Source organism: Narcine bancroftii, chromosome 6 (assembly GCF_036971445.1).
Source record: "Narcine bancroftii isolate sNarBan1 chromosome 6, sNarBan1.hap1, whole genome shotgun sequence".
Lineage (NCBI taxonomy): Eukaryota > Metazoa > Chordata > Chondrichthyes > Torpediniformes > Narcinidae > Narcine > Narcine bancroftii.
The window spans coordinates 180,033,351-180,048,855 of NC_091474.1; the positions used below are offsets into that span (position 1 = coordinate 180,033,351).

Here is a 15,505-nt window from a genome sequence, read left to right on the forward strand (position 1 = left end):
TGACCAGGAGTCTGTCCCATCATGCTCGAGACAATTGTCTGAATTTGAAAACCTGTAAATATGTTTTATTTTCTCTCCCAACTCCACGGTATCTAGTGGACGTTCAGCACAATGACATTGGTGGACACTGTTTTTTTCCCTCCCCCATGGACTCATTTTAAGAAGGGGGTGAATGTGGTGATGCAATCACTGGACTGCCTGTGACTGCCTGGGCCCGTCTGCACTCCTGCACTGCCTACTGCAGGGGGCAACCCATTGTACCTGCAGGGAAGTAACCTGGGTGGCTGGCTCCACCTACTCCCTGCCAATCACTGGCCCCATATAAAGGCTCATGCCAGTCCTTGGGCAGGAGCAGAGCACACAGAGCCAGAAGGGATACTGAACTTTGTGTGCAAGTTTTAAGCTAATCAAAGGCTGTAGTACAGCCTTTATAGTTTGTGCTTATTCACATATGTGTGTGTTTGTATATCTGTGTATATATAACATTTTGACCCTGACCCCTTTGTCATGAGCAAAAGAGCAGGCAGTTGTGTGAATAAAAAGGCAGGGGAAGGAGGAAAGAAGGGCAGGGCGAAGACTACAGACCAACAGGCAAGAGGTCATAACTCAACATGGATGAGAGGGCAGGAGAAAAAAGCTGAGAATTGATCAGGGTGGGGAGGTAGATCTGTGTATGCAGAACTGGAGGAAAGGAGACAGAGAGATAGGGAAAGAGAGGGGGGGGGAAAAGAGGTTTGTGTAGAGGAGACCACAACGGGAGCCTTGGATGCAGTAGATGTCTTTGCAGATTCACAAGAGAAGTGTTGCTTCATTTGGGGCCCAAAATTGTGTTGTGGGTGCAGGTGTAGTATTTCCTGCAGCCATAGGGGTAGGTACCAGGGGAGTGATTAGTGGGGAGGGAGGAGTGGATGAGGAAGTCACAAGGGAGCAGTCCCTTCAGATGACAGAGAGGGAGGAGAGGGGAGTGTCTGGTAGTAGGTTCATGTTGTAGGTGGTAGAAATTGCAGAGGTTACGTTGAATATGGAGGCTGGTGGGTGGTAGGCAAGGACAAGCGAATCTTATCCTTGTTGTGTCTAGGAGGGAGGGGACCAGAGCAGATGTATAGTAAATAGAGGTTATGTGGTTGAGGTTGCTAGTAACTTTGTTACACAGAATTGCTAAAGGGTCCATGGCATAAATGTTCTTATTCTTATAATATTTCTGCTGATCTGCTACAACAAGATCTATTATTGTTGAACAGGAAACCACATAGCAAGTCAATGTTTATCAAAGATATTATCGTTCACTTCTGTATTTTAAACGGGAAGATGCTTTCATCATACTGAAGTGCTTTAGGAACTTAAAAATATAATTCTGTAAACAGAAAGCTTTGAAACGTTGTCTCCCATTGGTAGAGGAAACTCACTCCCATTATACACAGCCACTAATAATAATGACAACTAGATTTTGATTAATCCTAATTTATATTTCACAACACTTAATCAAATAAACACATTTATTGAGACAGATTTTCATTTGGAATGGTAAAACTGTAGGTGAATGAAATGTTGCTAAGTGACACTGCTTTTTTTAACCTGAAATATATGATCCAGTCTGGCCTGAAACATCAACTGTGAGAAACAGAAGTACCTTCACAGAATTTGCTCGAGACAAAAATTGAGAACAAAGAACATTTATTATACAACAATGCAAAGTTGGGTGCTTCCCCTTACCCTGGGAATACACACATACACTGGGACTCACCCAACTTTTATACAGTTTATTTCAGTATAGAAGTACCCTCCCCCTTACATTCTTCTGCCTCCTGGATGAGTTTGGCATTAGGCAATCCTGTCTGCCTACATGCTGTTTCTGTGAACTTGGAGGACCACGGGGTATCCTGTCGGTTTCCCATCATGTCATTGTCCTTATTCACACCTTCCCGACTCTCAGGGCTTACTAACTTCTTATATGCAGAACTTGCTAATTCTGTCTAAGGCTTACTAATTACATATACGGAACTTGCTGATTCTGTCTCAAAGGCTAGAAGACCCTTATCTTATTCAGATTAGCCTTACCTTCCTACATTCTATTATCTATTATCTATCCTTATCTTATTCATACTGGCTTTATTCATTACACATATATCCATACTAGTTTTCTTCATCTTTCATATTAGTTTTACTCATCTCTCACATCAACCATTTATTTTCTCCCCCTAACGTTGGTCGACCTGTTGAGTAGCTTCAGTAGATTGTGTGTTGTGAGTATGATCTTGTCACTTAGCAACATCCCATTCAATTACACTCCACACCATAGTACTTTCATCTGAATCTCTTTAAATCTGCAAGAGTCCTTTTTAACTTGATAGAACTCCTATTTAAGTACTGCAAGACACCAGACTGGGATTTGGGTCACCTGTTTTCTAATCCAAGTTAAAAAAGTGGGGAAAAAAAACAAAGTGAAAAAATAAAAATTACACTATTGTATTACACTTTTCAACGGTCTTGCCATCCAGTTAGAATTCTCAGACAAATATACCAGAAATTAGTAATACACTGGATTGGTCATTGAAATGAAATAGAGTCCAGGCTGGACATATGGGTATGCATAGGTTCTAGAGGTAAAGAAAGAGAAAATTTAAAATGTATATTTTATGGGAGTATCAATAGATCTTACTTGATACAGAAGACAATATAGAAGACTGCAGATGCTGTAATCTGGAATAAAAATTACAGTGCCGGAGGAATTCATCAGTCAGGTTGAGACCCTGCATCAGGAATTTTTAGGTTGGGATTTGTTTGGAGTGAATGGAGAGCTGTGCATTCAGAAGGGGAGGAGGTGGCAGCAGGTGAGGGAAGTGGAGAAGTCCAGGTGTTTGATGTCATGTCTAATTGAAAATGAAAGATCAAGAGAGGTTAAAATGTCAGAAGGGCATGTCCAAGGGGAAAGAGGAGGGTTAGAGATGTAAGTGGTCATCATTAATTTCTCTCTAAAACATAGGCATGGAATTCAAAACCATCCTTTTTCCTCGGCAGATACTGCCTAACCCATCGAGTTGTAAACTGCACTTGGAAAAATATTACGCTTGTTGCCATGTATTGTTAATTAATCTTTCATCGCTTTGGTCATTTTCCTGCACGTTCCCTCTCCTTATAACTCGATTAAAAGTTTAAAATGTAAAGCAATTAAATGAGTGGCTGTTAACTCACTTGATAGATGAAAATTGAGCATCATTACAAAATCAGATAGATCCTAATTCTTTTGGTTAAAAATATGCAGGACTTTAAAAAAAAATCCTTCAATGTCCTATTTAAATATGGAATACATGGTCACATTTAAACTTTGCACATTTTAAACTGCATAAGTAGCTGGTGATTTCTTCTCCTTCTGCCCCCCCCCCGCCCCCCCACCCGATCAACCTCACCTGCTTCCATTCTGACAAAGGATCTTCAGACTCAAAGATTAACTCTATTTCTCTTCCCACAGACGCACACCGACCTGCTGAGAGGTTGCAGCATTTTCTTTTTTTCACTTAAGGCTTTCAGCCTCTGCACTTTTTAAAAGACAGATTAAAATCTGTCAACACATTGAACAGGTGAAGCCAATCCTCAGCAATATTCTGCAAGTCTGAGCCCCAGGGCCCAGCACTGAGTGAGCATACAGTCCACCCCAGCTCATCCAACCTCAGCCTCTTAGACTGTCTCTCCCCAAGGAGCTTTGGCTCTTGATTTGCTACAGGAATAGCAGCAGAAAATGTGAATTCACCCAAGGGTCCCAGCACTACAATGTACATCAGTGGCAAGGTTGGGATTCAGGTGAGCTTTCCAGTGCAGTAACACTTTCAGTAACAATAATGCCTGAATGATCCCTCTTAGCATTGCTTTCACATTTTTTTTTAATGCTGGAAAGCATTCTAAATGCAAAACAATGTATCTTTGTGGCTGTTAACCATCCACCATTGCTTAGTAGTAGAATTCTTTGGCTTGGCTTCGCGGACGAAGATTTATGGAGGGGGTAAAAAGTCCACGTCAGCTGCAGGCTCGTTTGTGGCTGACAAGTCCGATGCGGGACAGGCAGACACGGTTGCAGCGGCTGCAGGGGAAAATTGGTTGGTTGAGGTTAGGTGTTGGGTTTTTCCTCCTTTGCCTTTTGTCAGTGAGGTGGGCTCTGCGGTCTTCTTCAAAGGAGGTTGCTGCCCGCCAAACTGTGAGGCGCCAAGATGCACGGTTTGAGGCGTTATCAGCCCACTGGCGGTGGTCAATGTGGCAGGCACCAAGAGATTTCTTTAGGCAGTCTTTAGAGTTAGCAGGGCAGTAAATATCAAATCTGATCACTTAACTGGGGGATTTGCATGCTGCTTTTCCTGTTCAGCATACAGGTAGCCCTCCCTGTGTTACATTGGTTCTGCTCTTACAATGCTCTTCTACACTCATCATTGAACCAGGATTTATAATAATGATGGGGTGAGGAATATGAATTTTAAAAAGCGACAGCACTGGTGCTGGTGTGGACACACAGAGAGCAGGGAGCGAAGTCACAGTGCTCTCCCATGGTGTCCAACCACCCAGTCTGACTTCTGTCAGATCTGTACAGGCTTTAACTAGCCTGTTAAAGGAAGCAATATTCAAGATTATTTCAAAAATATTCAAAATAATCTTTATTTTAAAATCCTGTGACCATGGGGTCTGGACCAAAGATGGCAGTGCCTGTGATCGACAGCAGCCTCAACGAGTTGTACACTCCAGGGAAGCAGAAGACTGGTGCAGGGCACCATAAAATGGGGCGATCACCCCCCCATTTGAGAAGGAGAAGCAGAGGATAATGACAATGGCACTAAGGCTGAAGAACACACAGGCGGTGACTTGAGGCAAAAAACCCATGTAGGCTGCAGGCTGCTGACAACTGTGGTCAAAGGACTTATATCAGGCTGCAGACTGCAGGAGATTAGCTGGAGATCGGCTGAAGATATCAGAACCAAGGTTTGAGAGCATGCCAAGTGCCCTGGAGGCTTCCTGATCATGCCAAAGGTATGTATCTGGAGCTCGGGTTGCTGATGGTTTGGATTCTGAGATCAATAATACTATTTCCTCACTGAACTCGGGGAAAGCACCAGGTCCCGATGGATATTCTGTGGAATTTTATAAAGCTTTTTCTTCTACTCTCTCTCCCTGGCTTATTAAGATGTTTGATGAATCTATCACATTGGGTAAGCTACCACAATCATTTTACAGAGCTACGATTTCTCTAATCTTGAAAAAAAATAAAGACCCGACCGAATGTTCCTCTTATAGACCAATTTCTTTGTTGAATGTTGATTCTAAGATTTTCTCTAAAATTCTAGCGACAAGGCTAGAGAAGATATTACCATATATTATCTCTGAAGACCAGACTGGATTCATTAAAAATCGTTATTCCTCCTTTAATATTAGAAGATTGATGAATATTATTTACACCCCTTCACATAAGTCCTCAGAATGTGTTATTTCATTAGATGCTGAGAAGGCCTTCGATAGAGTAGAATGGCCTTATTTATTTACAGTTCTTGAAAAATTTAATTTTAGTCCAATATTTATATCTTGGATTAAACTTCTTTATAATTCCCCAGTTGCCTCGGTTTTTACTAATACCCAAAGATCGCCATATTTTCGATTATTTCGGGGCACCAGGCAAGGGTGCCCCCTTAGCCCTTTATTATTTAACTTAGCTTTAGAACCTTTGGCAATTGCTATCAGAGAAGCACCCAATATTACTGGTATTATTCGTTGCAGGGATATTCATAAAGTATCACTATATGCAGATGATTTATTGCTATATATTTCCAATTCTGAAAATTCTATTCCTGCAGTTTTATCTTTATTAGCCCAATTTAGTAATTTTTCGGGATATAAACTGAACTTAAATAAAAGTGAATTATTCCCTTTTAATGGATGGGTTCCTATTTATGATAGTTTGCCTTTTAAAATAGCTAGAGACTATTTTATATATTTAGGGATTAAGATTACTAAAAAACATAAAGATTTGTTTAGGACTAATTTTCTCCCTCTATTGGACCTGATCGGTAGTTTACTTACCAATTGGTCACCATTATCCCTATCTATGATAGGCCGAATTAATGCTATTAAGATGATGATCTTACCTAAATTTTTATATATATTCCAAGCTATACCTATTTTTGTTCCTAAATCTTTTTTTGATAAGGTCGATTCTAAATTGTCCTCGTATATCTGGCAAAACAAGAATCCTAGATTGGGGAAAAAATATTTACAGAAATCTAAACTGGAGGGAGGGTTGGCATTACCCAACTTTAGAATTTATTATTGGGCAATTAATATTAGTTACTTAAGGTATTGGTTGAATTATTCAGAATTATCTCTAAATCCCCATTGGGTAAATTTAGAAATTAAACTGGTACAAAATTTCTCAATTAGTTCTATTTTGGGAGCTGCTCTCCCTTTTACTCTTACTAAACTATATAAACTAATTGATAATCCAATGGTTAAACATACACTACGTATATGGTTTCAATTCCAGAGATTTTTTGGCCTAAGTCATTTTATCTTGGAAACCCCTATTGTACTAAATTTCCTTTTTCATCCCTCTCTAATTGATCAAACTCTTGTCACAAACTTCTATAATTCTGTATGTGCAGAAATCAAATGGAAATACAACAGTGTCATGGGAAGATTCATTGATGAATAAACATAAGGAACAAAGATTAGTTTACACAGAGAGAAAAGTAACTTCACTTTCGGTTACAATAGTGTCACTGGTGGGATCTGGAATAAGAAGAATTCAGTCAGTGTTTGCACAGAATACATTACAAAGATAGTGACCATGTAAACGGAAGAAATGTCCTACAAAACCTATTTGGTTTATTCATTTTTCTGATGACATCCTGTGGTTGCAACAATACATCAATAACTGAAGAGATTTCCCAGTTCTCGTGTGATGTAAAATGTGTTGCTTAATCTTGAATTGGTCACAGATTAACAGAGCATGTTATTACCAGATATGGCTGCCTCTTGCTCAGCATTTAATTAGACTGGAAGAATACAGTGTTCAATGTTCAGAATTCATTTTCTCATCATGTTTAAAGAAGAATAGAGATCATAAAGCCAAATTCTTACTCAATTAAATAAAGTGCACCCAAGGTGAGCATCTGGAGAGGAGAGATAATTCTGCAGAACTGAATTGCAATTCCAACTGTCCTGCTTTAACCCAAGCCTTCATCATATTGACAGAAGTAAAGCTGAAACTGCAGAACTTCAAAGAGTAAACAAAAGTAAAAACACAAAGCTGGAAAAACTCAGCAGGTCAAACAGTGTCCTTCATATCGCAAAGATAAAAATACATAACCGACGTTTTGGGCTTGAGCCCTTCATCAAGGTATGAAAAAAATGTCAGCAGGCATCCCAACAAAGAGGTGGGGGGTGGGGGGAATGGATGAAGGAGAGGAGCCTGGTCTCAAAGGCAGGAGGTAATAGGTGGAGAAGGGGAATATAGTACCTCTATGAAACTCTGTTCAGACCACACTTGGAACATTGTGTTCAATTCTGATCACTTCATTACAGGAAGGAGTTTGAAGCTTTCGAAAGGGTGAAGAGGAGATTTACCAGGACATTGTCTTTTTACTTCTAACTACAGTTTCTGTAGACTTTCATGATTTACTTGGAACTTCAAAGTATTATTTGCATCTTATTTGTGATGACACTAAAAAAACAAATTGGCAGTACAGCCGAAGCTGCTGTTACGGCACTAGTGCAGATTCACGGAGAGTGGGAGGCAGAGATACAGCACTCCCCCACAGAGTCCATCCACCTAGTTTGACTGCCATCAGCTCTGTACAGAACTTAAAGGGATGGTTAAAGAGGCCAAAATGAAGGGAACAGAAGACTGATGCAGGGAACGAGAAAGCGGGAAGATCACCACCATTTGAGAAGGAGAAGCAGAGGAGACGGCCAACGGGATGGTGACCACAGCAGCAGAGCAGTGAGGGGCTCTGATGCTGAAGAACGCACAGGTGGTGGGCGAGTGGTGACTTGAGGCGAGGAACCCATGCAGGCTGCAAGCTACAGTTGACTGCAGTCAAAGGACTCACAGCAGGCTGCAGACTGCTGGAGACTGACTCAAGACTGGCTGAATGGGTACAAGGCATCGGAACTGGGATGCGAAAGAGTGTCGAGGGCACTGAAGGCTTCCTGATTGTTTCAGAGGTGTGCATATAGAGCTTGGGATGCTGATGGTTTGGACTGAAGGCTGTGTTGGTGAGGAGGCTGTGGGAGCGCAGGAGGCGAAGCCATAGACATTCAGTGACATTGGATGGGAACTCTCTTGTACTTTTCTTTATCTGGCTGTAGTGGGCACTGGCCAATAAGTCAGTGTAAAGCTGAATTTTACATTTATTGTCAAAACAAAACAAAAGTTTGTTTCTGGCTTATTCTATTGTGATATCCTCAAAATGAGGGCAAATGTGATTGGTGTAGTTGGGTGAAGGTATCAGCATGAAGATGATTGGAAAGGGCTCTGTTTCTGTGTTGCACATGACTATGATCTAAATTGACAGAGGGAAGTAAACTTTCACAGAACATCAAGCATAAACAAAATAATGCCATGTATTCAAGTCAGAAATAAAAAAAACAATATTCAATAGATATGTGGGGAGACAATTTAAGATTGGTGAATCATAGAGAGCTGAATAGATGCAGATTTCATTTTAATTTTTAACTCAAAAATACAGCATGATAACAGGCCCTTCTGGCCCATGAGCCCAAGCTATCCAAATATACCTATGTGATGAATTAGCCTACTAACCCGTATCTTTGGAACATGGGAGGAAACGGGAGCATCAGGAGGAAATCCACTCAGTAATGGGGAGAACATCCAAACCCCCTACAGGCAGTAATTGATTCAATCCCTTGTCGCTGGCACTGTGATAGCATTGTGTTAACCCCAATGCAAACCATGCCGCAGTTAATAGAGTTAATAATATAAAGAAATATGGAACAAATGCAAAAATTGGTCAGACTGCATATCCCTCAAATGGAGTGATAGCCACAGTCCAAGGGGTTGAAAGGCCTCTTCCTCTTTCACACCTGATACAACATTTTTAATACACTTGGTTGCTTTCATATATTTGATATTTGAAGCTAAATACATGAAATAATAGTTGAAGGTCTGTTAATCAAAAAGTCGAGGCCCTGTTTCGAGTTTTCATTAAATGCGTTTTGACCCTTCCGTAGACTCAAAAGACGAGAAGAAATCCTCAAAAACAATAGGCAGCTGTGATCAGAAATAAGAACCCATGAATTCGACGCCACCTGGTCTGTCAAGCCTGCTCTCCCATTTATCAAGATCGTGACAGATCTTCCACCACAACTCTTTTTATGATCAAGCTCAATGACTGTCTCTCCAAATTGGACAGGTTAAAGAATTCTCTGTATTCACCACCTCTTCACATAGAAATTCCACCTCATCTTGATCTTAAATAGCCCACTGCATAATTAGAATGGAATAATGAAGTACCCTCATTGGACTTGAATCTAAGAATATGAAGAGAATTATATTTCATGCCAATTAAGGTTTCTGCTTGCATGGTAGTTTAATTTTAAAACTCATTCAAAAATTTTTAAAATCTGCATAATTAAGTTTCTTATGTGTATTGATATCATGTTAAAATATGCCAAGAAATAATTTTAAAAGATACTTTTTCTGATATTATGTAGCTACTAACCTTTGCATCTATATGGCAATTAGTGCTAATTTAATACATGCTGAATAGATCATCTAAATAATGGAATCTGCATCCTGAAATAATTCCTTTGCGAATCGTAGATTTCCACACATTTAAAAAAAAAACCTCAATGACGCTTACTTTAATTCACTTTAACTGAAAGCCTGCTCGATAAATTCACTTATCCCAATTAATTAAATTAGCATCAGACTATCATAACTCTGTTATGCTCATGAAGCCACCCCCCAAACCCCACAGATTAAATTCTGGACATTAATTTTTAATTGTTCCTGCAAATCAATGGATATGCTTCTGCTGGCCATAAACACCATCATTTTTTTTAGTGGGTGCACCAGTGAATTTATTGACAGAGATTTAGCCAAAATACTGGCCACAAATGTCAGCTGTAATCACTGGAATTAAAAAGCTTAATATTACATTGGTTAAACAGATGTATTTTATGACATGAAATTTGTTATAGAGGAAAAAAATGGGCATTCAGCCCATTCAGCCTAATATAAATATTCTGACTGTGATATTCTTCTGTAGCAGTAAAACAGGTGTTCCCATGACATTTTCTGGGGACCACACCTGTTTTGATCAGAGGGTTTGGCATGTAGAGTGAATGCCCAGCCATGTCCCGCAACTACTTGGTGAAATTAGTTTTCTTCGAGAAAATGAGCATTTAATGTTGCTGTGGGATTTACCAAATGCTATAATTTCTTCTCTTTGCCTGGATATTTTAGGCAAATATAATTAGATTATTTTTTTTGGACCATGTAGAGGTTAATAATGAAGAATACTAGAATAAAATTTATATATGTTAATTAATCATAACCACATTTTAAACTGAAACGTGTGCAACACTTACTATGAAGAAGTGAAACTCAACAGAACATCTCCTTCTTCAACAAGCTTCATAAAAGTGTTCAAAAGAGGGTTTTTTTGCCTTGAGGAATAACTTGGCTCTGGCTAATGTATTGTTCAGCCCCCATTTTGTGTTTTCCACCTCAGTGGAGATGAGAGGAACTCTAATCCAACAAGCATTCATATACTTTTTCCACACGTAGATTTCAATCATTTCCAAGTTGCTTGATGTCTCACCATTTGTTGGACTAATTTTGACTTTGGATCCAATAATATCCATTGCAAGCCACTCGAGACTTTCGTTTCCACTAGAAAAAAGCTAAAATAACACAGAGTTACATTTAATTTCCAGTTGTGGGATAGGTCAATTATCATGCTTATGGTCCAACTCCCCCCCCCCCCCCCCTCACTCTTTGAGGATGAAGGAAAGTCAGCAGTAAGTAAGGGAATTTTGGGAGGCTGGCAATAATTTTGGGAAATATAAAAGATAAAAACCAAAAGACAGTAACAGCTAGCGTGAGTAAGTTATGGCGCCAGTGACTGGGTATCAAATCCAGCGCTATTTGTAAGTAGTTTGACCCTTCTCCCCTTTTCTTACTGGGTTTCCTCTGGGCACTCCAGTTTTCTACCACCCTTAAAACATATACGGGGAGTTGTGTGTTAATTGGGTGGAATTGGGTGGCACAGGTTTGTGGGGCGGAAGGGCCTGTTACTGTGCTGTATGTCTAAATAAAAAAGATAAAAAATGAAATAAAGGAAGGAATGATGAGAAGTCAGCTCAAAGTTGGACAGTTTCTCAGACTTCAGTAAATGGAGAATTAAGTGAGGGGACCGGATACAGAAAAATAAGCAAAAGCTCAAAATGTAGAATTAGAGAATGGGAACATAAAAGGGAGAAATAGTGATAGGGCATCAGTAAATAGAGGATCTGCCAGGTAATTTTTTAAAAAAGTGGCAGCACTGCTTGTGCTGCTCTAATGGCAGTGATCTCACTGGTGCAGACCTGAGAGAGTGGGAAGTAGAGACAGAGCTCTGCTTTGCAGGGTCTTACCTCCTGGTGCTACAGGCTTTAAGCTGTTAAAGGGTCTGATGGTCTTTTATTTTTAAAATCTTATGACAGAGAACATACACAGTACAGGGACTTTGGTCCTCGATGTTGTGCCAACCAATATATCCCTAAAAAATCCAAAATAAAAAGTACTAAACCCACCTACCCCATTACCCTCTATTTTCCTTCATCCATGTGCCCTTCTGAGTCTCTTAAATGCCCTATTGCTTCAGCCTCCACCATTTGCCCCGGGAAGGCATTCTAGGCACCCACAACTCTCTGTGTAAAAAAAAAAAACATACCTCCCCTAATTTTGTACATATGTCCTCTGGTGTTTGTCATTCATGCCCCTGGGAAACAGTCGCTGGCTGTGATTATGCCTCTCATAATCTTGTAGACCACTATTATGTCTCCTCTCATCCTTCTGAGCTTCAAAGAGAAAAAAGTCCCATTTGTCTCATAAGACTTGTTTTCCAATCCAGGCAACATCCTGGTAAATCTCCTCTGCACCCTCTCCATGGCTTCCACATCCTTCCTATAATGAGGTGACCAGAACTGAACACAATATTCTAAGTGTGGTCTTACCAAAGATTTGTAGAGTAGCAACGTGACCTCTCTACTCCTGAACTTAATCCCCTTATTAATGAAGCCCAGCATCCCATTGGCCTTCTTAACTATCATCAACCTATAGGCAAACTTGAGGGATGTATGGATTTGAACCCCAAGGTCTCTCTGTTCATCCACACTCTTAAGTAACTGACCATTTACCCTGTTTTCAGCTTTCTAGTTGTCCTTCCTAAATACATCACATCACAATTATCTGGATTGAACTCCATCTGCCACTTTTACACCCATCTCTGCATCCTGTCTATATTCTCTTGTAACATTTGACAACCTTCAGCTCCTTCCACAGCTCCTCCAACTTTCATGTCATGTGCAAACATACTGACTCATCCTTCTGCCTCTTCATCCAGGTCATTTATAAAAATCACAAAGAGCAGGGGTCCCAGAACAGATCCCTACAGCACTCCACTAGTCACTGACCTCCAGGCAGAATACTTTCTTTCCACTACTACTCTCTGTTTTCTTCCTGCAAGCCAATTTTTTTAAAATCCACACAGTCAAGGTTCCACTGATCCCATGTCTCATGACTTTCTGACTAAATCTCTCATGGGGGACCTTGTCAAATGCCTTTCTAAAATCTACGTAGACCATATCTACTACCCTACCTTCATCAATTTCTTTTGTTACCTCCTTAAAAAACTCAATTAGGTTCGACCTTCCCTTCACAAAGCCATGCTGTCTATCCTTGAGTAGACTGCACTTCTCCAAATGCTCATAGATCCTATCCTTAAGAATCCTCTCCAATATTTTGCACATCACAGATTCCAACAGCAGTCTATAATTCCCAGGATTCTCCCTATTACCTTTTTTTAATAAGGGGGCTACATTTGCCATTCTCCAATCTTCAGACACCTCCTTTGTGGTCAAGGATTCAAAGATGATTGCTACTGCCCCAGTTATCTCTCCTCACACTTCGCACAGTTACTTGGAATATAATCGCATCTGTCCCCGGGGACAGAAGATCCAATGCTTTCTCTTCCTTGATCTCCACATTATCCAGCACACAGGCCTATTCTATTTTGACCTCACCTTCATCAAGTTTCTTTTCTTTTGTGAACACTGATGCAAAGTATTCATTTAGGACTTCTCCAACCTCCATCCCTGAAATCCCGCGCCGACCGCCCCAGCCCTGTAGTCCCGCGCCGGCCGCCCCAGCCCTGTAGTCCCGCGCCGGCCGCCCCAGCCCTGTAGTCCCGCGCCGGCCACCCCAGCCCTGTAGTCCTGCGCCGGTCGCCTCAGCCCTGTAGTCCCGCACTGGGGGAGTGTCAGGCAGCGGGGTCTGCGAGGCACCTGAAAGCTGCTATCCGCTTTGCCTGCTGCTGCTTTCAGGTGCAACGGGGGATTCTCCGAGCCAGAGAATATACCTACAGGAGGAGGGTTAGGTAAGTGCTCCTCCTGGCTGGATTCTCCACTCTCAGATGGCCACCTGACAGCCGCATTGGGGTAGAATAGGCGGCTTTACAGTTGGGTATTCTGGCCACCTGAAAGTGGCTTTTGTGTCAACTTCAAAGGACCCCTGCCCTCTGCGGACCACGATGTGTATTGCCTCAATATTATTTATGAGTACTCCCATTTTCTGTTTATCATCCCCTGCTCTGACATGACAGCTACCAGAGTCATCAAGGCCCTGCACAGCCTCTTCACTCTTTTTGGCTTCCCCTACTAGATTCATAGTGACCACGGATCCTCTTTTATGTGCGACAAGCTGCACCAGTACCTGGTGGCCAGAGGCATTGCCACGAGCAGGACCACCAGCTACAATCCCTAGGGGAACGAGCAGATAAAAAGGAAGAATGTCACTGTCTGGATGGCCATCCTCCTAGCCCTGTGGTCCAGGGGCCTTCCAGACTCCCACTGGCAAGAGGTCCTCCTAGAGGTGCTCCATTCCATCAGGTCCCTCCTATGTACTCCCAAGAATGCCACACCACATGAACATATTGTAATGATATGGTTGTATGTACAGGCTGGCCCGCCTTCCTGATGACATCCTCTCCTAGACTCCTCCCTGGTCTCCTTCCATGTGACCCAGGCCATAAAGGTCGAGTCCTCTCTCCCTCTCCTCATTTTCCCTAGCCTTGACCCGGGCCATAATAAAGCCTATCGTTCCCCTCAGTCTTTGTCTCCATAATTATTGGGGCAACTGGTAGCGCCCAACAATTTTTTAAACAAAATTTTGACGGTCTCCGATAATGGAGAAGTTGCTGCGCCCTGATCGGCTAGAGCTAGACCCCAAGTCCCGGTGCATCTGTACTCTTCAAGCAGTGGGTGAACTGTTTTAATAATTTCCTCGACGCCACCACTGAAGTGGTCGATTCTGATGAGAAGAAGCTAAAGATCCTATAGGCACGAGTCAGCCAGAGGGCTTTCCTGGCCATCCAAGGCAGCGTGACCTACGTCAAGGCGATGGCTGAGCAGCGGACGATGTACAAGCCAAAAGTGAACGAAGTCAACTCCCATTACCTGCTGACATCCTGAAAACAACAGCCTGGTGAGTTCACTGAAGAGTTCATCTGATCCTTGTTCATACTGGGAAAAGACTGTTTGGGGAATCCCACGTCCACAATAACGTTGAACCAGATCCGATGCATGCCGTGGATGAAACCGTCCTCTTCCAGGTGGAGATTGATATCTCCGACTTCGCACTGGCCACCACACTTAACCAGGCAGGCAGGCCGGTAGCGTTTTTCTCCCACACCCTGCATGGTCCCGAAGTATGGCACTCGTCTGTCGAGAAGGAGGCAGAAGCAATCATTGAGGCAGTGCGCCACTGGTGGCATAATCTGGCCAGTAAAATGTTTACCCTGCTGACTGACCAGAGGGCAGTGGCCTTCATGTTCAATACAAAACAGCGGGATAAAATAAAAAATGACAAGATTCCTAGGTGAAGGATTGAGTTATCCACCTATAATTACTATACCTTGTATCGGCTGGGTAAACTCAACGATCCCCCAGATGCCTTATCCCAAGGGACAAGCGCCAGCACGCATCTCGACCATCTCCAGGCCATTCACGACAATCTGTGCCACCCGGGAATCATGAGGCTGTACCATTTCGTTAAGAATCTAAACCTCCTGTACTCCGTTGAGGATGTCCGGTCCACGACTAGATGCTGCCAGATCTGTGCCGAGTGTAAGCCACAGTTCTACCAGCCAGAAAACGCACACCTCATTAAGGCCTCACGCCCCTTCGAACGACTCAGTGTCTATTTCAAGAGCCGCCTCCCAATCTCCAATAGGAACGCCTACTTCCTGAC

The 15,505-nt window shown here is 42.0% G+C and overlaps 1 long non-coding RNA gene across 1 annotated transcript in view; it reads right to left on the reverse strand.

Annotated features, from left to right (window-relative positions):
- Positions 1-10,521: 10,521 nt before the first annotated feature.
- LOC138736805 (uncharacterized) overlaps positions 10,522-15,505 on the reverse strand; it is a 46,726-nt gene continuing 41,742 nt past the window's right edge. The window contains exon 4 of the long non-coding RNA XR_011340592.1: positions 10,522-10,899. This is a non-coding gene — a long non-coding RNA (uncharacterized lncRNA). The remainder of the gene's footprint in view (positions 10,900-15,505) is intronic.